Source organism: Podarcis melisellensis (assembly GCF_964234715.1).
Source record: "Podarcis melisellensis genome assembly, chromosome: 12".
NCBI classification, from domain to species: Eukaryota; Metazoa; Chordata; class Lepidosauria; order Squamata; family Lacertidae; genus Podarcis; species Podarcis melisellensis.
In genome coordinates, this window is record NC_138544.1 from 20,456,199 (window position 1) to 20,480,352 (window position 24,154).

Sequence of the window (24,154 nt, forward strand, 5' to 3'; positions counted from 1 at the left end):
CACAGTATGCCCCAGGCTAAATTGTGCTGCAGCAAGGCTACTGTGCAAAGCATAGCTTCAAAAATTTCAGTAGGCATAGAGAATGAGTAGGGCTTTCTCTGTCTTTTCCTCCAGGATTATCAAGTCAAAACACCTATCTGCTTTATCAGACATCTTTCTTTTTACCCATTTGACTAAAAATATAAATCTAATCATATATTTGTGGAAATGAATGTTTAATTGACACTTGTTCAAATTAAGAGAACTCTCAGAGTCCAGTAAGAATAATTTAAGGTGTCAGTTCAGTTTAGTGTTATGCTCCATCTCGCATTATAGCATTGTTAAAGCATGAAGCTGAAATTCTAACTTGCTGGTTTTATAGATCAGCAATGTATTATCAAGAGCATCCATTGGAGGACAGTAGAACACAGCAAATCAGGAGTGGCTACATATTGCTGATGTTCTAAAGGGTCTTTTAATGTGTTTTAATAATATTTTTCTTCTTCTGCATAGAAAGAGTCATGATCAGCATTGCTCTTTATCCTCACATATGTGCCTTCCTCCCCCATCCCATGGAATATCCTTCCTGAATAGGAATAAGTTTTATTTTACTTATGACTTGCAAAGAATTCACCTAGGCACTAACCAAACTGACAGCAACTTATATACATACCTGGACAAACATATCACATGTGTCCATTGACAGTCATCTGGATTCCACTTTTGCAATGTGGAACTTGCTACTCATTTAACTTTTTCCAAATTTACATGTACAGTGGTACCTCTGGTTAAGAACTTAATTCGTACTGGAGGTCTGTTCTTAACCTGAAACTGTTCTTAACCTGAAGCACCACTTTAGCTAATGGGGCCTCCTGCTGCTGCTGCGCTGCTGCTGCACGATTTCTGTTCTCATCCTGAAGCAAAGTTCTTAACCTGAGGTAATATTTCTGGGTTAGTGGAGTCTGTAACCTGAAGCGTAGGTAACCTGAGGTACCACTGTACTAGGATATGGGTTTAGTTAGTGTTGCATAACCTTCTTTATTTTGAAAGTATTGGAAATTCAAATTTTTAGTGTTTGTGACATTAGTCTTTTATGAAGATCAGTAGAAGTGTGAAGCAGTGTCCTGCCTCTCACCAAACCCACACAGACAGAGGTTTTTCTATGTATAAGTAAGAAAGAGATTTTTATTCAGGCAAGTAACAGTACAGACCTGGCAGCAGACCCGTTCAGGAGTTCAGGTATCAGTCAAGATGTTCAGAACTGGATGGAAGCAATGCAGATGTCCCAACAGTTTCCACACCCCACTTGCCAAGCTTTTGAAGGTGAGGTGTGATGCATTCACTCATGAGACTCACTCACTTTGTGGGAATGTTGGGATTGAAAAGACATGCTTTTCTGAGGTGGCTGCAAGTGCTCTGCTCTGCAGAGGTGGTGCCTGTTTCCAGGCAACAATATTGCACTCTCCTCTTCAAGCTTCTCATCATTTGCTGCCTCCTCCTAAGGTGCTTCCCCCCGCCATGGTTGCCTACAACCTCCACTGAGACTTTCCACTTAGTTGGGAAGTTGGGGAAGGAGCTGGCATCCCTGCTCCCCCTTCCGAAACAGATGAAGTAAAGGAACAGTGGGGAGAGCCCTCTGTTCCAACCCTGGTTCCCACCAACCGGCACCCCCTATTTCCTCCTCCTCCTGTGCCTGACAACCCAAGTCCAATCCTGACAGCATTGTGGAGTGATGACAAGTAGCACTGGATTAATAGTTTACAAGTTGGTTTTCTGCATGAGCTTTTGGAGGTAAAACTCAGTTCATCAGGTGTAGGCCTAGGTAGAAGCAAGCAAAGGAGGGGGAGAGTAGGCAGGTAAAAAAAATTCCATTTAAACAGATACTCACAATATACGAGTGGTGATACGTGCAGCAGGCATAAATGGAGGACAACAGCAAACTGTGTTTCTGTAATGTGCATAAAGCCAACAGTCTCTGTTCTAAGCAATCAAATTTTGCTTAGAATTTTGGTTGACGCAATCAAAATTTAATTTGAGTTCCTTTTCTTCTATCTTATCATGTTCCATTTGTCTCCCTGAATTAAATTCCTGTGTCCATAGAATTAAAATATTCACTAAGAGGTTTCCAAATGTTGTTGACTTTCAGATCTATGCCTGTTCAGATCTATTTACCTTGAAGTCAGATGCACAGCTCATATACGCCTTGCACTGGGAGTTGTATGGAATTTCTTCCAGACTAAGATTAGACAGGCCTGCTCTCTGTTGAACTCCAGGTGCTTAACAAATACCTTTCTATTTCAACAAGCATTTTAAGGAAGTTTCTTGTTTTTATGATTAATTTTAATAGTTCTTATCCATGTTATGTTTTTTAATTTTTATGTGCACAGCTTAGAAACTTTGATAATTAAACTGTATATAAGCAATTTACATAATACTAACAACAATAACAATAGTTAATAAGTTAGGCTCATATGATACGCACTTAATTCTCAATACAACATTAATTTACATGAAGTACCCTGGATGTGATGGATTGTACAATTGGGATCACAAATAGTTGTTGCTTTTTTAAAGGGGCATAGTAGCATTTGGCTTTGTGGAAAGGTGCGGTTCCTAACTCCAAATTAAATTAAGGCGTGTACTCCTAACACCATTTATCTGGGATTAAAGTCAATTGATTTATGTATGATTTGGTTCTGAGTAGACTGCATTTGGATTACACTATGCAGTGGTACCTCGGGTTGAGAACTTAATTCGTTCTGGAGGTCCGTTCTTAACCTGAAACAGTTCTTAACCTGAGGTACCACTTTAGCTAATGGGGCCTCCCGCTGCCGCCACACAAATTCTGTTCTCATCCTGAAGTAAAGTTCTTAACCCGAGGTACTATTTCTGGGTTAGCGGAGTCTGTAATCTTAAGCGTCTGTAACCTGAAGCATCTGTAACCCTAGGTACCATTGTAATTGTCAATGGTAAGGGAGTTGCCTATACACAGCCATAAGTTTCTCTCCAGTTACTTTTATGAGTATAGGATTGTTTCCAAGAATTGGTTGTAGGTCTCATCCTTTTTTGTTTGTCTTTACCTTGCAACAAAAGTAGTTGTTGTTGTTGTTGCCGTTGCCATTCACTACATGTGTAATTAGTAGTTATTAAGGATCAATTCAGATGGTCCAGAACTGAATGGTGGTTGCTTTATAGCTTATGTATGAGGCCTCTGCTGTATCTTAGCTGTCCTTATGGCGGTCTGCTTTTAGCTTGGTTGGTCCCAAATTGTTTAGGCCTGTATTGATGATGTCCACCTCCCCACACTGTGACACACTATTAGCTTTTAGGTGGCTTTCTCATGACTCAACAGTAATATTAATATACTCTTTTAGTTCCACTGGCTTCCCTTAGGTTTACTTCAACGAATATTCCAGGACTCATTTAACTTGAAATGGTTCAAATGGTTTAATGCAGCATTAAAGCCAGCTCCTTCATTGTCTGCTATAACTTTCTTTTATGGACATTGAGTGCATAAGCACATTCAAGAAACAGTCCCTATTTTCATGTTTCGACATTGGAGGGTGTGCAGTGGGCCACATGATCCCTTACAAGAATAATAAATTGATAATGATTGGTCTCTGTTATTTAGTTAAGGGATTGTCAGATATATTATAACTGATCTATTGAAAACAAGAAAATTAATCCACTAAAATCTCCCCAATTTACAATGAAATTGCCCAGACTGGTAAGAACAAAAGTGATGCTGCTGCTCATGGCCAAAGTGAATGTTTCATGCAGAAGTTTGTAATATTATCCTGATTCCCCCCTTGGGAAACAGAAAAACAAATTTTGGAGAGAAAACCTGAGACTAGAGTAGCAGCAAAAGAAGGGGAAAATGAGACATGTTTAACCATTTATTGCCCTGCCAAGCAGCTTCCCTCTATTGAAATTTAAATGAGGGACAATTAAATCCCCATGGAGAAAAAGCCATTGTGGGGAGGGGGCCTAATTGGAAAGGGAGAAAAGGAAAAGTGTTTCATACCTCCGCAGCTTCTTGGAGGAAAATTGTGTCCTCAGAGTTTGACCTTCAAGCACTCTTACGTCATATGACATTACATAAACTATTGATTCAACTTCAAACTGTTAATGCTAATAATGAATTCCTCTTTAAAAGGGTCCCTTTAGACTAGTATTTCCTGCAATCATTTTCAGATCCCTCCAGAATGGTGTTTTGTTTTGGTGGGTTTGCAGTGCATTTGCAGTGGATTTACACTAGGCTGTCCATATATAATTCTGCTTTATTAGTAGCTCTGTGATGTTTCTCCAGTATTTAACAAGAATATTGCTGTCTGAAGGGGCAGTCTTATATACAAAGAGTGAACCCCCCATGTGGAACATTTATGGTATAAAAGTTACAGGATTTCAAGGGGAGTTACAGAATATGCACTTACTGGAATTGAAGCAGTATGTCCTCAAAAGCTTTGTAGGCACTTTTAGTATTGAAAGCAAGATAATATCTAATTGCCTCGATACCACCATTAATATAAATAATCATGAATGCATAATAAAACCATTTTTAAAGGGGCCCCTACTTGTTGGTTTCACTGATTTTTATACTTTGTTGTTGTTGTTTAGTCGTTTAGTCGTGTCCGACTCTGCAGGACCCCATGGACCAGAGCACACCAGGCACTCCTGTCTTCCACTGCCTCCCGCAGTCTGGTCAAACTCATGCTGGTAGCTTCGAGAACACTGTCCAACCATCTCGTCCTCTGTCGTCCCCTTCTCCTTGTGCCCTCCATCTTTCCCAACATCAGGGTCTTTTAGGGTCTTTTCCAGGGAGTCTTCTCTTCTCATGAGGTGGAGCCTCAGCTTCAGGATCTGTCCTTCCAGTGAGCACTCAGGGCTGATTTCCTTCAAAATGGATAGGTTTGATATTCTTGCAGTCATGGGACTCTCAAGAGTCTCCTCCAGCACCATAATTCAAAAGCATCAATTCTTCGGCGATCAGCCTTTTTTATGGTCCAGCTCTCACTTCCATACATCACCACTGGGAAAACCATAGCTTTAACTATACGGACCTTTATTGGCAAAGTGATGTCTCTGCTTTTTAAGATGCTGTCTAGGTTTGTCATTGCTTTTCTCCCAAGAAGCAGGTGTCTTTTAATTTTGTGGCTGCTGTCACCATCTGCGGTGATCATGGAGTTCAAGAAAGTAAAATCTCTCACTGCTTCCATTTCTTCCCCTTCTATTTGCCAGGAGGTGATGGGACCAGTGGCCATGACCTTCGTTTTTTTGATGTTGAGCTTCAAACCATATTTTGCACTCTCCTTTTTCACCCTCATTAAAAGGTTCTTTAATTCCTCCTCACTTTCTTCCATCAATATTGTGTCATCTGCATATCTGAGGCTGTTGATATTTCTTCCGGAAATCTTAATTCCGGCTTGGGATTTATTCAGCCCAGCCTTTCGCATGATGAATTCTGCATATAAGTTAAATAAGCAGGGAGACAATATACAGCCTTGTCGTACTCCTTTCCCAATTTTGAACCAATCAGTTGTTTCATATCCAGTTCTAACTGTAGCTTCTTGTCCCACATAGAGATTTCTCAGGAGACAGATGAGGTGATCAGGCACTCCCATTTCTTTAAGAACTTGCCATAGTTTGCTGTGGTCAACACAGTCAAAGGCTTTTGCATAGTCAATTTTATACTTTAGTATGATGTAAAGCTCTGGCTTACTATATTATTTTCCCTTGGGGTTGTGTATATATATATATATATGCTTTCGTAGATTTTCACGGGTACAGGAATGCAGGTTTTGGTGTCCTCGGGTGTCTTCCCGTGTAAAAGTTGGGGTGTCTAGGCGACGTTTCGACGAGGTCTCACTCGTCATCTTCAGGCTGGTGCTTTCGGCTTCTTGTTACTGGAACAGAGCAGGATCTCAGTGTTTGAGTTCCTATAAATACTGTTGAGGGGGTGTGGTGTATAGCCTCCAATGTTCTGGGCAGAGAGGAAGTTCCCAGGCTAGTGTGCCTTTTCTTCTTTTGTTCCTTAATTACTTGAGGGATATCTTGAGTGATTTCTTGAGTGATATCCTGAGTACCACTTAGGTGGGTCATTAGGTGTGGATTAGTTGCTAAAGTCTTTGTGTCTTGACCTCTTGAACTTTGTGAAGAGTTTTTCTGAGAAGATGGCTGTACTGCACTTAGTTGTGCTCTGGCTTGGCTTCGTGTATAGGGGCGAGCTGTGGTTTTGTGGCCTGTGTCAACCAACCGCTACTTACATGCACAATCACACCACCACCCTGCACAAATAAACTCCGTAGCCAAGACTCTCATCTCCAGAACCAAACGCCTGGCTGACAAAGACCACTTGACAACTGAGTTACAGAATCTCTCAAATGTGTTAATTGCCAATGGATACCAGCAAAACAGGGTTACGAAGCTAATCCAAAAAGAAACACCCCCCAAAAACCAAGACACAGAAGAAAACAATGGCATGGCCCTCCTTCCTTATATCAAGGGCACTACAGATAAAATTAGCAAAATCCTCCATAAACACAATATCAAAACAGCCTTTTGCACCAACCAAAAAATAGCCAATATCCTCAGAAACCCCAAGGATAAAATCCAGTTGGAAAACCAAGGGGTCTATGAAATACCCTGCAAAATCTGCCCAGCCACGTACATTGGACAAACAAACAGACGAATAAATGCACGTATCGCAGAACACAAGAATGCCGTCAAAAAAGAAGAAAAAACTTCCTCTCTTTTCCAACACATGAAAGAAACAGGACACGAAATTAATTTTGCAGATTCCAAATTGCTCTTTAACATGGAACATCACCACAAGAGAATAATCATGGAAGCCATCGAGATAGAGAAACACCCTCACAACATGAACAAGCGTGACGACACATCCCGCTTGCCAGACATCTGGAAATTAGCCCTCCCCACAAAAACTGACACCAGATCCAGAGGCACACAGAACGCCATCACCAATCAACCACACCAGACCCAAACCCAGACCCTCTCCACAGATAAATTACAGACACCATCCAGTAGCCAAACCATGGTGGCACCTCCGGATGCTGCACCCCCCTGCAATCCCTACACAGATCTGGCTGACACAGGCCACAAAACCACAGCTCGCCCCTATACACGAAGCCAAGCCAGAGCACAACTAAGTGCAGTACAGCCATCTTCTCAGAAAAACTCTTCACAAAGTTCAAGAGGTCAAGACACAAAGACTTTAGCAACTAATCCACACCTAATGACCCACCTAAGTGGTACTCAGGATATCACTCAAGAAATCACTCAAGATATCCCTCAAGTAATTAAGGAACAAAAGAAGAAAAGGCACACTAGCCTGGGAACTTCCTCTCTGCCCAGAACATTGGAGGCTATACACCACACCCCCTCAACAGTATTTATAGGAACTCAAACACTGAGATCCTGCTCTGTTCCAGTAACAAGAAGCCGAAAGCACCAGCCTGAAGATGACGAGTGAGACCTCGTCGAAACGTCGCCTAGACACCCCAACTTTTACACGGGAAGACACCCGAGGACACCAAAACCTGCATATATATATATATATATATATATATATATATATATATATATATATATATTTGCTTTCGTAGATTTTCACGGGTACAGGAATGCAGGTTTTGGTGTCCTCGGGTGTCTTCCCGTGTAAAAGTTGGGGTGTCTAGGCGACGTTTCGACGAGGTCTCACTCGTCATCTTCAGGCTGGTGCTTTCGGCTTCTTGTTACTGGAACAGTAACAAGAAGCCGAAAGCACCAGCCTGAAGATGACGAGTGAGACCTCGTCGAAACGTCGCCTAGACACCCCAACTTTTACACGGGAAGACACCCGAGGACACCAAAACCTGCATATATATATATATATATATAATGTTGACAGAGTCACTTAGTTACACAGAATATTATTTTGCACCCTTGCCTAGGAGCATGTTTTTAAATAATTGAAATGACAGCCCACCATTTGACCTGTGTGGAAGAGAGACGGCGCTAAGATTTGGAGGTTTGCAAACAAATACATGAGCAAATACGTTGACGCGCAAACTGTTAAATTAGTCCATACAATTGTGTTCAGTATTCTACATGGCCCTAGATGAGGATAATGCAATCCCTTCACTGGTCTGTGTAATTGCTCTGGGCTTGAGATGGTAATCCCATAAATCATTTCCAATCAGTATCGCAACAAAATAAAACAGCATTTCAGTAGAATTTTTACAGTGCAATTCTAGGCCTGAGTGACCTCGGAGGGACTTACTTCTGAGGAGGCATGCAAGGGATTGTACCGGAAACACTGTTGAAATACCAATTTATTTTATTATGATCCTGATTGACTATGATCAAAGTAACTGCCATGAGACTTGCTCCGAGATGGGTGAGCTTAGAACTGTAGCCTTAGGACAGAGCTGGCCCAGTCATTGGGCAGAGTGAGGTCACTGCTTTAGGTGGCACAAGCTTGTCCCACTGCCTTTGCCAGTGCTGGACAAATGCTGCTGCTAGCGGCACCAATTTTGGGCAAGATCACACCCATTTTGTGAAAGAGCTTGCCTGAAATCAATGCACTCTTGCCTAAAATTGACAGGGTGCACAGCGGCAGCCGAGCGGGCAGTGTTGGTGATGGTGGCAGCAGCAGCAGCAGATGTGGTGGTGGGAGAGGCGGCAAGGCAGAGTAGCTCAACCCATTTCACCTCAAGCAGCAATACAGGATTCATTGCCTCTCTTAGGAGCTCCACAGATATCACCCTGATCCAGTAAGAATGATCTGTACAAGGAACCAGGCTTCTACTTATGATTATGGTACTGATAGCATGCATTGCATATGAAAGAGTCCAGGTTTGTTCAGTCCCAGGCATCCTCAGTTTGAAGCATCAGGTAACAGACGATGGGAAAGGCCTTTGACTAACAGAGGTTCGAGAAGAGTGGCTGCCAGTCAGAGTAGATACTACTGCCCTAGATGAACAAAAAATCTGACTTGGTACAAGGCAGCTTCATGAATCTCTGTATAAGGAGTGTGGAGGAAATTTCCTGTCATCCAACACTCAGAGGTATGCAGAATGGTGTGCTGTGTGTCTCTAGTTTGAGGAAGGTCTTCATTTTCCCATCCATCCCGAACTGACAGTCCTGTCAAAAATGACAATGCTGCCTCTCTCTTTGGGTAGAGAATGTGTGTGAAGTTCCCTTGAGTGGCAGTATCCTTTGTATTTACTGACAGGAAAAAGAAGAAGAGTTTGGATTTGATATCCCGCTTTATCACTACCCTAAGGAGTCTCAAAGCGGCTAATAATCTCCTTTCCCCTTCCTCCCCCACAACAAACACTCTGTGAGGTGAGTGGGGCTGAGAGACTTCAGAGAAGTGTGACTAGCCCAAGGTCACCCAGCAGCTGCATGTGGAGGAGTGGGGACACGAACCTGGTTCATCAGATTACAAGTCTACCGCTCTTAACCACTACACCACACTGGCCACACCATAAGTGGCTGCTCCACTTCCCCACACAGGAAGCTGAAGCTGAGGTGCAATGGTTTTTTACAAGGCTACTTTAGGAATTTACAGTTGAGCAATGATTGGAAGCTAGGTTATACACATATGTGCACATGCATGTACACACACGTCCTTGGATCTAGAGAGGCATGAGTCAAGGCCTGTGTGTATAATGGGGATTTCCTTTCTCTCCCCCCCCCCCCCATGCTACAGCTCTGTATTACTACAATTGAGGACCAGAGGACCCTTTGCAAAACACACATGTGATGCAATCAGGGAGGAATGGGCAGAAATTAAGGACCGCCATCCATGTGCTAGCTAAAGTACCTTCTGTTCTTTCAATGCCAGGAGTGGCCCTTTTAAATCAGAGGCTTCCTATTGTTAAACATTGTAAAGCCATCATATATATTTTTGTTATGCATCAAGAAACAGTATAGCAGACACCCATGTATTTCTGTGTTTCCTCTTTTGGAGCTGTCAGACTTTCCCAACTTTATGGAAGGTGCCATTCATCAAAATTAGGATTCAGCATGAACCCTGATGTATTTATCAGCTATGCAACATTATTTTCTATTCTTTTTTTCCTTGCAGATTTCTGAGTTTTTCCTATCTGTCTCATTGGAGATTTAGTTAGTAAGCTATATAAATAAGCACGGCATATAGGTTCATTAGATTGATAGGAAGAGACACCTTGTCACTTGTGAAAAGATCAGGTATATAAATGGAGCCAAATTAAGTCTAGCTACGGGCCAGTAAATTACAAAATAATTGACAGGAGTCTGGCCACATTTGTCTGCAGGCTCCTTCTATCACAACCTGTGCAAATGACAAGAATTGTACCTATTTGTAAGAACTAGATCTGGACAATGCAGTTTCACCAAATGAATCGTAGTAACAGCAGCAACAACGAGGAAGCCTTTGGCAAGGTATGCAATGCGTATTTCAATAAATAGTTAGGATTATATCTTGATTCGCTGCAGATTGGGAGTGTGCTGTTAAGTTTGCTGTGTATACAAACCAGGTTTTTGTGATTATTGGATGCCCTTAACAAATATAAAAAGATTGCAAAGGAAGAGGCACGGTTGGCAGGAAATTAAACTAGGGATATAATTTCTAGGCTAGGAGAATACTCCTGAGCATGTTCCATTGACAAGGTTCTAGATGGAGAATTTTCTAGAAAAAACATCAAGTGCTCACACACAGCCTATAATTTCTTTCTGACACTGCTACTTAAATATCTTTTTGATCCTGATTTTTTCCACAGACTGTAACTATTCTTATCTCCTATGCACAGACTGTAACTATTCTTATCTCCTTTCTTCAAAGGGACCCCAAGCAGCACCCATGATTTTTTCAATTTTGTCCTCAGAAGAACCCTTCAAAGTAGGTTAGATTGAGAGAGAGTGACAGGCTGAAGGTCACCCAGTGAGCTTCCAGGCCAATTGGAAATTTGAACTGTGGTCTCCTCAATCCTAGTTTAATATCATTTCTGCTATTCCATACTGGCTCAGTCTTTCTCTAGGAGGCAACTGCTGCATTTATCCTTATTCTGTGCCGACTTGACTAGCAATGACTAGAAGCCATTCACAGATTTGCCAAAATTGTAACCAATGTGCCATTTACTTTTCAGTATCAGTTGGGGACAGAAGACAACAGCCCTGGGTAAAGCTAATTCACCATAGACTAAATGCTACAAGATACAACATAGTGATGAGGAACCTAGAGCTGATGGACCATGCCCCCTCCCGACTCCCTTAACTGGGATGGGGTGTTATCATCCCCATTGTGGTGTGCTGGGTGCAGAAGGGTTATATACATACACAGGTCTTCTAACAATCAGCAGCAAGGTTTAGTACCAACCAAGGACTAGTCCCAACATTTCTCTTTGCTAGTATTGGTAGTGAAAAGTAGCTAAAAAATGAAGCATGTTTTGAATTCCATCTATTTGGTGGAGGCGATCTGAGTTTATTCCACCTTCTGTGTGATATACCTCTTGGGCTTCCCAGGCACTCTTCTGTTTTGGTAATAACATTTGGAACACATGTTGGTAGATCGACGTCAGCAAAAAAAGTTACAATAGAAATGAGGTCCTGGTTTATTTTCGGAAAATAAAAACTCATTCAGAGAGTCAGAGCTGCGCTTTGGAGTCTGACCGTGTGAACTTTCTCTGTTCCAGCAAAGAATTGTGAAAGTTAAACCTTTCTTTACCTCTGAAGATATAGAATCCTGTGAGCTTACATCAAAACCGTTCTATCAGTTTTTGGTGTGCTTCTTAAAAAGTTCAATATACCAGAAATCAGTTTGACAGACCCATCGGATAAGATCACATCATCTCAGCGATATTAAGAGCTTAGGGCATTATATTTCTCCAGCTGTTACTTCCAGATAGCAGGAAACTGATTAGTTAAGCTCCCTTTGATTTTTCTTTTACCTTATCTGTATGCTATGATGGAGGCACTTACTGGTCAATTTGCATAGGCATATTGGAGAACATAAAGTTTTCCCTTCCTATAATTGCCCTTAGTATTGCAGGTATTTGGGGATTTCAGGCTGCAGTCCTATACCCATCTACCCAGAAGCTAACCCTGTTGAACGCAGTGGGACTTAGGTTGAGTAGACATGCATAGGATTGTGCTGTCAACAGCAGAATTTTGATTCTAAACTATTTGAGATTAAGAAATTAAACATGAAATGAAGGCTAAAGTGTTGCCTGGCATATCTACATTTCCCGAAATTTAATATTTCCCTATCTATTAATCTGTTTATGAATTGGCAGAGGAGCCGCATAGCCCTGGCAAGGATACAAAAACATTCACTGTTAAATATTTGCTTGAGTGCAGTGAATCAATCTGTATTGCCCAGATGTTGTTCATTCTTTAAACAATAATTTCCAATTTCACCCTATCTGCACAGAGATTAATTTTCCCACATAGGTACATATATTTATGGCTGCCACAGTAACCCACCAATATATTGTTCTATTTAATGGCACCTTCACAAAAGTTGTAATCCAGAAGCATTAATAATGTGGTGGTTGGCCATTAATTTCACTGGAATGTGGACTATTTCCAATTTCTTATCAAAAGTAAATGAAAACTGATGGCATGGGGAAATGTGTATGGTATCCCTCTGGATTGCCTTGTGGCAGGTGATACTGGGATTATTGTTGTACAGTGGCTCCAGTCTTTCCTGAGGTATAATTCTGGACATTTATCAAATGCAGAGGTTTGAACTTGATGACCCCTCCAACTCTACAATTCTATGATTTTAAGTCATGTGACTTGGGCATGTCCGTGATATATTTTTCTTGGTCTGATGTTATCTGTATCAATTTTTGTATTGATGATATCCTTGATGTTTGCAGTTTGTCATGTACTTTTAAATTACATTCTTGTAGTATGGGGGTTAACAGCAGGAGAACAAAAGTAGATTTTGTGAGCCCTTATGGTTGCTAAGAGACCTATACTTTGAGCTTGGATAGATATAAAACCCATCACCTATTGCACAATGCTCCCAGGATCTCACCGCCGACATTTAAACACATTTTTTATTACTACCAATTTTGGGTGGATACCTGTTTGCACATTTAGGTGACTAATATCAGTTTATACGTTTAAATTAAGATGAATGCATTGATAATTATTGTATTCATAATGGGAGAAGATTTTTTAAAAATTCATTTTCTCTCTCTATTTTTTTTCCTTTTGTTAAATTTGTTATTTAAAAATCTAATAAAAATGATGATGTCCGCATTTGAGGAGCCATTGAAAATGTTTTAAAACAGCTGTCCCCAACCTGGTGCCCTTCCAATAATATTGTCAAGAGTTGTACAACCCTCATTGGCCATGTTACCTGATGGGAATTGGTGTCCCAACAACATCTTGGGGTGTGTGTGTGTCAAGTTTTGGAAGAGTTTCTTAAAACAGTACACCACCACATCTTCTCTTTATTTGTAATCATTCTTTTATCACATTTCACAACTGCTGTTACCTGGTGTGAACAAAACATTCTACAGGGACATAAAAAAGCATTTATCTTAATTGACAGGTTTACTGCTGTACCACGGTAGGGCTCAGCTTTTATCTCGGCTATTAATCAGCATAACTAAACCAAAGCAGTTGTAATTTATGACAACATGCACTCTGACTATTCCTATTTACAAGAGGCAGTTCCTGTTTCCTGATAACCGGCCTGATAAATTGCTGTCCTGTTTTGGCCAGTTAGGGATGCCTTGTTCCTAATGCTGTTAGGGTGAGCTGCTGGGGCTGTAACTTCAAGTCTCCTTCCTTAGGCTTTCAATAAGTTGAACTGAGTTGGTGGATGAGTGGCTGCATCTTGTCTCTAGTGCCCTGAAAGTAAACACATCCCTATGGGCCTTAAAATGCCATGCAATGCCCAGCCTACCTTCCCATATGCACTTAAAATGTGAACTTTGAGCTGTAGATAACTGGTTAGATCCAGAGTAGGATGGTCACACTTAGGTTCTGTTGAATCAGTTTAACTCATTTAAGTCTCATTTATTTCAGTGGTTCCAAAGTGTGGCTCCGGATCCAACCCAATATTTTCTAGGACACTGATACATGTCAAATATGTCAAAACAAAGAAACCAACATTCTCGTGGCTTTGGGTCTGAAATCACATTTTTGAAACTGGGTTGCAAGCCACAGTATCCAAGTTTGTCCACCCACCTAGGGAATCTTCAGATGAAAGGGGGATTAGCTATATTGACTGTTTCCTGCTTCTCTTGGTGGAAGACTTTGCTGGACTTGTGTGAGCAGAAGGACATGAAGTTATACAATCCACAGTTTATATCTTGTTTGTGCTGCTTTAAAAAAAAAGTAAAGGTAAAGGGACCCCTGACAATTAGGTCCAGTTGCGGACAACTCTGGGGTTGCGCCGTTCATCTCGCTTTACTGGCCGAAGAAGCCAGCGTTTGTCCACAGACAGAAAGCGAGGCAAAAGACAAAGGAGACAGATACAACTGGGTGTTAATGTGCAATAAATATGAGAAATGAGCCTATAATTGTAAACCTCTAAAACTATATCTGAACAGAAGAAGATTAATTGAGTTAGTATATAAAGTGGAACCTGTGCTTTGTTATGGATGCATTAAGGTTTCAGCTTTGAAATGCTTGCTGGAAACTTTTCTATTCAGCCAGACCTATGCTGCAGGCAATGTTTTTTGCTGTGGTTTGTAGACGATGCAGCATTGACAGCACAGTTCTATAGAGTCTCATCAATTGTTTTGCCCAAGCCTGCATGAAGTTTGGCCTTACCACCAGTCTGATGAAGACCCACATTTCTGGGTCAGGATGTCACCAGCACTCCGTGCATCAGCACTGGTGACCGCATGCTTAAGGTGGGAGACGATTTTGTCTACCTGGGCTATCAACCACCAGAACTATCAACCTTTCCGTCAGTGGTTAACTGGACAAGCATACTGACAAGGTAGCTACAGCAATGGCTCGCATCTCCAAAATGGTATGGAGGAATGTGATGCTGATGACCAATGAAGGTCTGCCAGGCTTGAGTGTTGAGCATGCTGCTTTATGGAAGTGAGTCATGGGCAACTTACACCACCAGGAGCGACGCTTCAACATTTTCCATATGTGCTGCGTCAGGAAGATTTTGGGCATCACAGTGCAAAGCCCACATTCCCAGCATATTCACACTCCTGTCTCAGCGACATCTTCGCTGGCTTGCTCATGCCCACAGAATGGAAGATGGCAGGATCTCCAAGGACGTGTCCTATGGGGAGCTGGCTTCAGGCACCAGACCCACTGGCAACGCAATTTTCCATTACAAAGGTGGCTGAAAATGTGACATAAAAGGCTGGTAACACCAGCCCTGCCATGTGTGAATCCCTTGTAGATGACTACAGTGCCTGGAGACAATCAGGTTCTGCATTCACATCAGTGACCAGAGGAGTAATAACTGCTGGGAGGGGCACAGAAAGAAGAAATGCCATGGTACACCTGTATCAGCACAACCAGATGTCTTCATGTGCCCTAGCTGCAATAAAGCATCTCTCTCTTCTATAGCCACAGCAGGTGCTGTAACTCTTCAGCAATGCCCGATGGCGCACTCCGCTATTGTCTTCCGAGACAGATGGCAACCAATATGGTTACTGTATGGTTTTATGTATTTTTGTAAACCACTTATATGTTTTTAATGAAATAAATATATAAGTATATAAAGTAAATAGATAAGTAAATAAATATTTTCATAAGTAAATAAATTAAATAAGGTTGAGAGAAATTCAGCTTCAAATGATCCAGCATCGTTGAATCACGCCACTGTGATAGGCTCATGCTGTGATGCAGCAGTTACCATAGTAATTCTCTCCTTGGTAGTGGCAGCTGCAACACTAGTTAGTTATGCAGTGACTGCTAGCACTGAGTAGTGCTATCAGTGCAACACATTCTTGCTGATGTTTCAGGCTGTTTTCCAACACAACATTTCTCAGTTTCAGGAGTTGCTGGATCTATGTGTGGCTGCCCCATGTAGTGAATTTCTGAACAGCAGGTGGCCCCCTTCCTCAGCCACTAGGCTGACACAGGTTAACCACTAGGTTCTTCTGGGAAGGGTGAAATGTAAAGAGATTCCTTTTTCAACTGAGCCTTGCATGAGCCACATTGTCTTCCTGAGCTCTGCAATGTTCCTGTGTCCTTGGTTATTCTACCTTCTATTTGGTCCTGATTTCTGACTTGATCCTGCCTCCTGGTTTTCCCTTTGGCTTTCCCCAATCAGCCATCACAGGTGCAAACCATCTTATCTAGGAGTTGCAGTTATTGTGCAGCATGGTTAACAATGCCAGGGCTTTGAGAGCTTTAGTAAAAACACTCTCTCAGTTGATCAATTTTGCATGCCAAACTTCTTAAATCCACTCCTTAGGATCTCCAAGTGGGATTGAGAAAGACTCCTGTTTGAAACCTGCTGCCAGGTAAAGTAGATTGATAATGAAAGAAAGCAGGAAGGAACGAAGAAAAAAAAAAGGTGTAATAGGAAGGAACAAAATACACCAACTGTAATAAAAGAAAAGAAAATGAAATGAAATAGCAACCCTTGTTCTAGATTTAATTCTGATCAATAGGAAGAAATTGGTTGAAAGTGAAGATGCCAGATAACTGGGGAGAAATGATAGTTTTGACTTACTGAAAGAAATGCTGAGTCTCAGTTTGAAAACTTCTAAAGACAATAATTTTAGGCTGACTTCTAAGTACTTTTGTTCCTCTCATTTTATGTAATCTGCTTTAACTTCTTTAAATGCCTGCAGATTTGGTTCCAGTGTACTTTTAAATAAATGGAACTGACTGCATAGCCAGTCATAGTACAGAATAATAAAGCTTTCAGAAAACTGTTATGATCCATTATATTTCCCTTGGAAAAATGCCGGGTCCCATCAAATGTATTTCTGTTCATGGACGGCAAGTTTGCTGCTCCAAATGCCCAGTGACCATTGTGTATAATTCAAGCAGTCATTGGTTGTGGGTTCACAATAAATTATGTACTAATGCACCTACAATGCTAAAAGATTATGTAACTGGAGGAGGATTTTATGTGTGAAACTAACTGGTTAGAAAAGCATCGGCAAACAGTTGCATGACTGCAATTGTTAACAGCCCTACCCCATGCATGTTTACATAGAAATCCAACTGTGCTCAATGGGGCTTTTTTTCCCTTCTAGGAGTAGGCAAATGTGTCTATTTCTGTTTCTCTATTTCTTATTTTTCCTCTATCAGTTTGCAATTCTTTTTAATGTCCTCATGAAAATTCATCACATTTTAGTGCAAATATCTCCTAATATACATTATACATGTAATTTTGCCTAATATACAGTGTTCCCCCCCAGATAAATCTCTCCTAATTAATTGCATTTCTGTAAGTTATTTTCACACATAAATACCTTTTTGTGCACACTTTACCTTGGTATATGCATTTTTGTACACATTCCTAGACTGCAGAGCTGCATTGCAAAATTTGGAGAAGTGTGAATTTTGAAGGGTGGCTGTATTTTATTTACATATTGTTTTGGGAAATGCAGATTATGTAGGCCTTGCCTTTAAATTTGATCTGAATCAAATTTCTGCTCCATGCCTTCTCCTTGGTATGTTTAGGACTGCAGTCTAATGTGGGAACCTTTCAGACCCAAATTCTAACTCTTTGCAGCAGGGCTGGAGATTCTGTGGTCTTCCACCCTCCATCCTATTGGCCATGCTGCCTGGGACTTATGGAAGTTGGAGTCAACATCTGGAGAGCCACCAATTCACCATCTTCTTGTCTCCTGTGCAGTCGCACTTCCTCTCCTCTTGTGATTCTCCCTACCACTCATTCTGATACAATCCACTAAAGGTCATAGGCTTCATTTTACATAGGGAGCATGTGCCAAATGTGGCACTTCTGTGATTAGGGTTATTTTCAGTTTCCCAGGGTCAAAAAGTGCTTAACCAACTCACCACCTTCTTGCATTGATTGTTGATGTGAGGGGGCTGAAGGGCTAATACATGAGACAAGATAGTTGAGCTGGGAAAAGCCTCCTTATTTTAATGATTCCATTCACAATGTTGATAAATTGGATTTTTAGAGGAGACTATAGACCTCTTCAGGTGTTCAATGAAAGATGCATGAGGAGCTACTGAAAGTGTGCCAGCTAGCATCACTCCTAAACCTGATCTGAAAGCAAACATTTTCTGACTATAACAGAGAGCTTCTTCTTCTTCTTTGGCAATTACTTGTAGCCAAGTAAGATTGTCTTCTATGAACACAGCCTTAACAGTGAGTCTGTAAGTAACTGTGGAGGCCAATTCTGGATCCACACATCATTCCACAGTGGGGACATAGGTTTCCAGGCGGGAATTGATCACAGTGAGGGTTTGCCAAACTTGCCTTCCTCTTAGCACGTTTATCCCCTCTGTCTGGAGTTTGAGTGTCTTCAACACGCACAACACCTTTGGTAAAGGCTGTTCTCCAATTAGAACATTCACAAGACAGTGTTTCCCAGTTGTTGCTGTTTATACTACATTTTTTAAGATTTGCCTTGAGATAGTCTTTAAACCTCTTTTGTTGACCACCAGCATTACGCTTTCCATTTTTAAGTTCAGAATAGAGTAGTTGCTTTGGAAGACGATCATCAGGCATCTTCACAACGTGACCAGTCCAACGAAGTTGATGTTGAAGAATCATTGCTTTGACACTGGTGATCTTTGCTTCTTCCAGTACACTGGTATTAGTTTGCCTGTCTTCCCAAATGATGTGTAAAATTCTTCAGAGACACCGTTGATGGAACCTTTCGAGGAGTTGGAGATGGCGTTTACGAGTGGTGCATGTTTCACAAGCACCCTCCTAGCTTCCTTACAAAACAAAGCTTTTCACCTCACAGGGTTATAGAATGGATAACAGTTGTTCCTTGAGGAGGAATGGGACACAGTTTTAATACATTTAATAAAATGAACTCTGTTTTTGGATCATAGGGGCCCACATTTCCACCTTATTCAGTTTTTTAACTATGGTGAATGGGTGCTTAGGCAACTCTGCCATGTTCCCAGGAAGTTGATAAATGGATTCTGGTTGAATGAGCATTTTAAGTGTTGTATAATTACATCCTCTTGCTGGGGAACCTGGACATCTTATCAAAGTGGAAATCTACTTCCTAGTTAAAAGTATGCAATCACTGCTTTGTGGTCATGATTTTGGATCATGGATTGTTTGGGGCCAGGCTGGTGTCAGACTCTGAAAAGCATAATAATAATAATAATAATAATAATAATAATAATAATAATTTATTATTTATACCCCGCCCATCTGGCTGGGCCTCCCCAGCCACTCTGGGTGGCTTCCATAAAAACCAAAAATACAGTAAAATATCACACGTTAAAAACTTCCCTGAACAGGGCTGCCTTAAGATGTCTTCTGAATGTCAGGTAGTTGTTTATCGCTTTGACATCTGCTGGAAGGGCGTTCCACAGGGTGGGCGCCACTACCGAGAAGGCTCTCTGCCTGGTTCCCTGTAGCTTTGTTTCTCGCAATGAGGGAACTGCCAGAAGGCCCTCGGCGCTGGACCTCAGCGTCCGGGCAGAATGATGGGGGTGGAGACGCTCCTTCAGGTATACTGGACCGAGGCCGTTTAGGGCCTTAGCATAAGCCAAGATGTAAGATGACTGGATATGATGTGTTTCCTCTCTCTCTTCTTGTGCTGCCCCCAAAGCTTGTGGTCACTATTGTACAACCCTTCTGTGAAACACAGGGTATTTTGTTTCGTTCGTTGTGAAGGAAAGCCACATGCATCTTTCAAAGGATCATCGAAGAGGAATTAGAGTAAATTATATAGTGGGCTTGGAGAGCTGAAAAAAAAGCTCACATCTGACAAGCAGTGCACCTCTTGGGTTTCAGATAGTACATGGGTAGACAAGTCTAAGAAGCCTGGGACACAAATTTTCATGGCTATGGTGGCTCATTTACCAAAAGCATTGTATTCAGCATTAACTCTAGAAGTGTGTACTCAGTTTTGAGCAAACTGAGCCTCCTAGAGGGCTATGACAATTTGTGCCCTGTGCTTTTTAGACTCTTCTACCCATGTACGCTGGCTCCCTCGGCCAATAAAGCGAGATGAGTGCCGCAACCCCAGAATCAGCCGCGACTGGACCTAATGGTCAGGGGTCCCTTTACCTTTTTACCCATGTATTATCTGAAACCAAAGGAGTGCATTGGTTGCCAGATGTGAAATATATTGGCATTATTTTCAGCTCTCCAGCCCCACTAATTGTCTAAATTCCTTGCTCCAGTTGAAAACAGGCAGAAATGTGTTTGCAACCTGAAGATCCAGAGTGCTACAACCCTATACACCCTTGCTTGGGAGTAAAGCACAGAGGGACTTACTTCTGAGCACACGTGCATAGAATTGCATTGTAAATTTTCAGAACTTTTTCTGACACATACCTGTGGGAAATGAACAGCTGGGATGGGAATTTAATCTTGTTAAGGTTTATGACAGGGTGATAGCTATGGTCTGGCTAACTATCAAACACTTAACACAATTTAGCCATAATGAATCATAATCAAATTGCCTATGCATAGTGTGTAGGTGGTACATGACAACTGATATTAAGGAAGGGCTTCTCAAATTGCAAAAGAAAGCCCTGTGCAGGGTGATCATTTATTCCCATTATAATGTATTTAACTTTTTAAACACACACACACAATCCACAGAGAAGAATGTATGAATTACCTTGCAATAGAGGAAACTGTTGTAGTTCAGCAATATCTGAATGGGCAATTCCATCATCCCTGGGCTGGGTCTGATGAAAATTTAGATCCAACAACAAATGGGCCCTAATCCATGCAGTACATAGAATTAAGAATGCCTTGCTACAATTACTTTATGATTATATTTTTGTCTGAAGTGCTTTACTAAAACATTTTCATTATGGCAACATGAGCAAGGCACAATTTGGGGGATCATTTATTTAAAATAATTGTTTTTAAATGTTTAACAATTCTGGGAAATCGTTTATAATAAGGAAAAAAATAAGTGTGCAGAAAGCCTTTTAACTTTGTTTGAGCACCTGCTTCATCATCAGCCATGGCTGAGTTTTTCCCCCATCTGTAAATCTTCATGCCAGAAGCTGGAAGCGCTGTCTGCATGAGGAAAAAATGTATTTGGATTTTAGACTCATTTTAGAAACCACAGAATGTGTCATCTCATTGTCAAATTGCCTGACCAATAGTGGATATTGCCTTACCAATTTCTGGCCCCCTTGAACAGATTAAGGAAAATGCAGGCATATCCCAAGTAGATGATCTTCAAAGAGCACCAGGTTCTTCTGAAAATGTGCTTTTGCAAAATGTGTCATTTACATTTTCATCTTTTCAGGTGCAAAGTAATATCAGCAGGTAAAGAGGCAATCATGTCAGCTTTACTAGCAAGAAACTGATGAACACCCCCTCTTGAGGCAGTTTCCACTTACTTTCTCGAAAAATGAGTAAGCATTTTTCTGCTGCACAGGAAGCAAATGTCTTTTATGAAGCAACCAATCACTCCAGTCAGCTTGAAGTTTCTGAAGGAAAGTTCTGGAAGCACCAAGGTAGGTGTAAAGAATTGTTCTGTCTTCACTACTATGTGGTAAAGATATGACAGAATATTCAGCTTCTGGCAGCATATGAGCAGTTTATGGGTTTGTGCAGCATAGGAGGTGGCCTCATAAGTGAATATTGCTTCTTTGGTGTTCTGTAAGGGGTTCAGTTAAAAGTGGCCAGGACCAAAAAGTGAGCAATGTTGCGAGCACCTGTTTTCAATAATTTGGAATTTAAAGAAATGCAATGTCATGGGTCTAGTTTCTGTGGCTCTTAAAATTGTGTTGGTTTAGGAAAATAGGAAGTTGCTTTATGGGATCATTGGTATGTCGAGATTGGGGTTGTTACCACAGTGTGATGGTGCCTCTGCAAATTTTCCCTGAGCCTACAAAACCTCTGTTGCAACCTTCTGCTCATCGCCTTCTTTATAATGGGTGGGTGGGACTGGTCACCTTTTTCTCCCCCTTGAAAGGTACATAAAAGTGAAAGAGGAAGCATCAGCAAGCAGAGCATCAGCAAGAAGAGCATCAGTTTTGGGTACTTAAACAGGTTCCCAAACTTGGTCTATAGCTGTTTTTGGACTACACTTCCCATCACCCCTGACTACTGGTCCTGCTAGTGAGGGGTGATGGGAATTGTAGTCCAAAAACAGCTGCAGACCCAAGTTTGGGAAACCCTGGTCTAAAACACAACTCAAGACTGCTCCCATGGCTATCCCAATCCCTGATGATCATAAATCTTATTGAAAACTCTTCCAACCCATCACCACTTCCAGGCCTAGCACCTGAGCCAACTCTCCTGATTCAGAAGTTAGTTACGCATGCAGCCGGTTCAATTAAGCTGGGACAAGCATGGCACTGCAGATGTGTATCCAAATACATAACTGGGTGCAGAAACCTGCTTTCACACACACATTTCAATGATGTCAGTTTCCAGCTGTACCTCATCCAGTGCCATTGTGCTGTGCAATGCCCATGCATATGTGAATCAGCCCTGTGCCATATTGTGATGCAAACATCACGGCCATCCTGCGCTTTGTATTGTGCAGTTAGTACGATTTGAAATATCCCCACGGCTAAGAAACATGACCACGTTGCTTCCTTGTCACTTGAATGACTATATGAGCTGCACTTAATTCTGAAGGTTCTGACACAAGGATCAGGAGAAGGCCGTTTTCTATTCTGAAAATCTTTCAGAAAACAAGCAACTCTGTCATCACACCGATATTTATATAATGGCCGAGCGTTGTCTGCACTGTCTGTAGCTATTTTGTCAAAAAGAATACTTTGATGGTTTATGAGTATCTGCTTCTCATTAGATTTTTTTTTTTTGGGGGGGGGTAGCTGCTGCACTGTAATATAGCTAAAATGTCTGCATTGCAGAGGCCGTATTGAGGTGTAGAACTCCTCGCTGTGCTAATTATCCTTTTGAACATACTGTGCTCTGCAAGGAATGGAAATAGCTACATTAATCACCACGTGGGGTTTCAACGTGAAAGGTTCCTTTTCAAGTGCAGGTTAAAGCCATTTCCCAAGCAGTCAACGACTATCTGTACACAAAGACATTTGTGCTTGAGGGATTTGTGGTTCAGCGGCTCGGCTGAATTTTGAACAACTGGGGGGACACTTTGGGCCAATCTTTGAGTATCGTTTTCCAATTGCCAGATGGGAAAGAATTTTGCATTTCGGGATAGTTCTTAGTCCATAGTGGTTTCCTGAAAGCCCCCACCACTGAAGGAGTTGGAGAATGTGGGACAGGTGTGGATGCCTTGCAACTACTGCATCCTTGGACCTGACTTGAATCTGCAGAGGGAGGAGCTGGTCTTTGTGCTTGACTAGCCACATAGGCTACAGCAGGGTCTCCCAAACTTGGGTCTCCAGCTGTTTTTGGACTACAGCTCCCACCATCCCCATCTAGCAGGACTAGTGGTGAGGCATGATGGGAATTGTAGTCCCAAAAAATTGCTGGAGGCCCAAGTTTAGGCAACTCTGGGCTACAGGGTTGCTTATTCAGGGAGGGAAATGGTCTTCCTTCAGATCTTGCAATGGATCACAAGTTTTAGTGGTTTGCTGATCAAACCTTCTTCCCCTAGAACCCTGGGAAGGGGAATAGGAGTCCCCTAACAACTTACAGCTCCCCTAACAAACCACAGCTCCCAGAATTCCATGGAGGAAGCCATGTCTGCTTAAAGTGGTACTGTCGTGCTTTGAAGGTACGGTCACCATCTTGTCCTTTGCCTCAGGCACCCGAAAGTCTTGGTTGTGTCCCAGTGTCTGACCCTGTTAATTTGTTTTTAAAAGTTTCCATTTTCTCTTTGATCTTAATTTCCATTCTTGGAGCGACACGAACTGCTAGTGAGAGCAAGCCAATTAACTACAGAGCCCTGACTCTTAAACTCCCATAACAACAAGCTGCTATTGTTTCTGCTGTTACTTCTTCTGTTTAGCCCAGAGGGAACTTTGTCGTTCTTTTGTTCTTCCCCCCTTCACCAATTTTCATGAGCAAATGCCAGCGTAGCTAAAATCCAGACGCTTGTCGTTTGACACCAGATAGAGTGCAGTACGATTAGCACGATTAGCTGGTTTGGGATTTAGCTTTCCACTGGAA

General features: G+C 41.7%; 1 protein-coding gene across 2 annotated transcripts in view; it reads left to right on the forward strand.

Annotated features, from left to right (window-relative positions):
- The window catches only part of ZNF385D (zinc finger protein 385D), a 549,735-nt gene that overhangs the window by 38,037 nt on the left and 487,544 nt on the right, over positions 1-24,154 (forward strand). For both annotated transcript variants that reach the window (XM_081883280.1, XM_081883288.1), the window contains exon 3: positions 21,348-21,558. The gene's annotated coding sequence lies outside the window, so the exon portion shown is untranslated. The remainder of the gene's footprint in view (positions 1-21,347; positions 21,559-24,154) is intronic.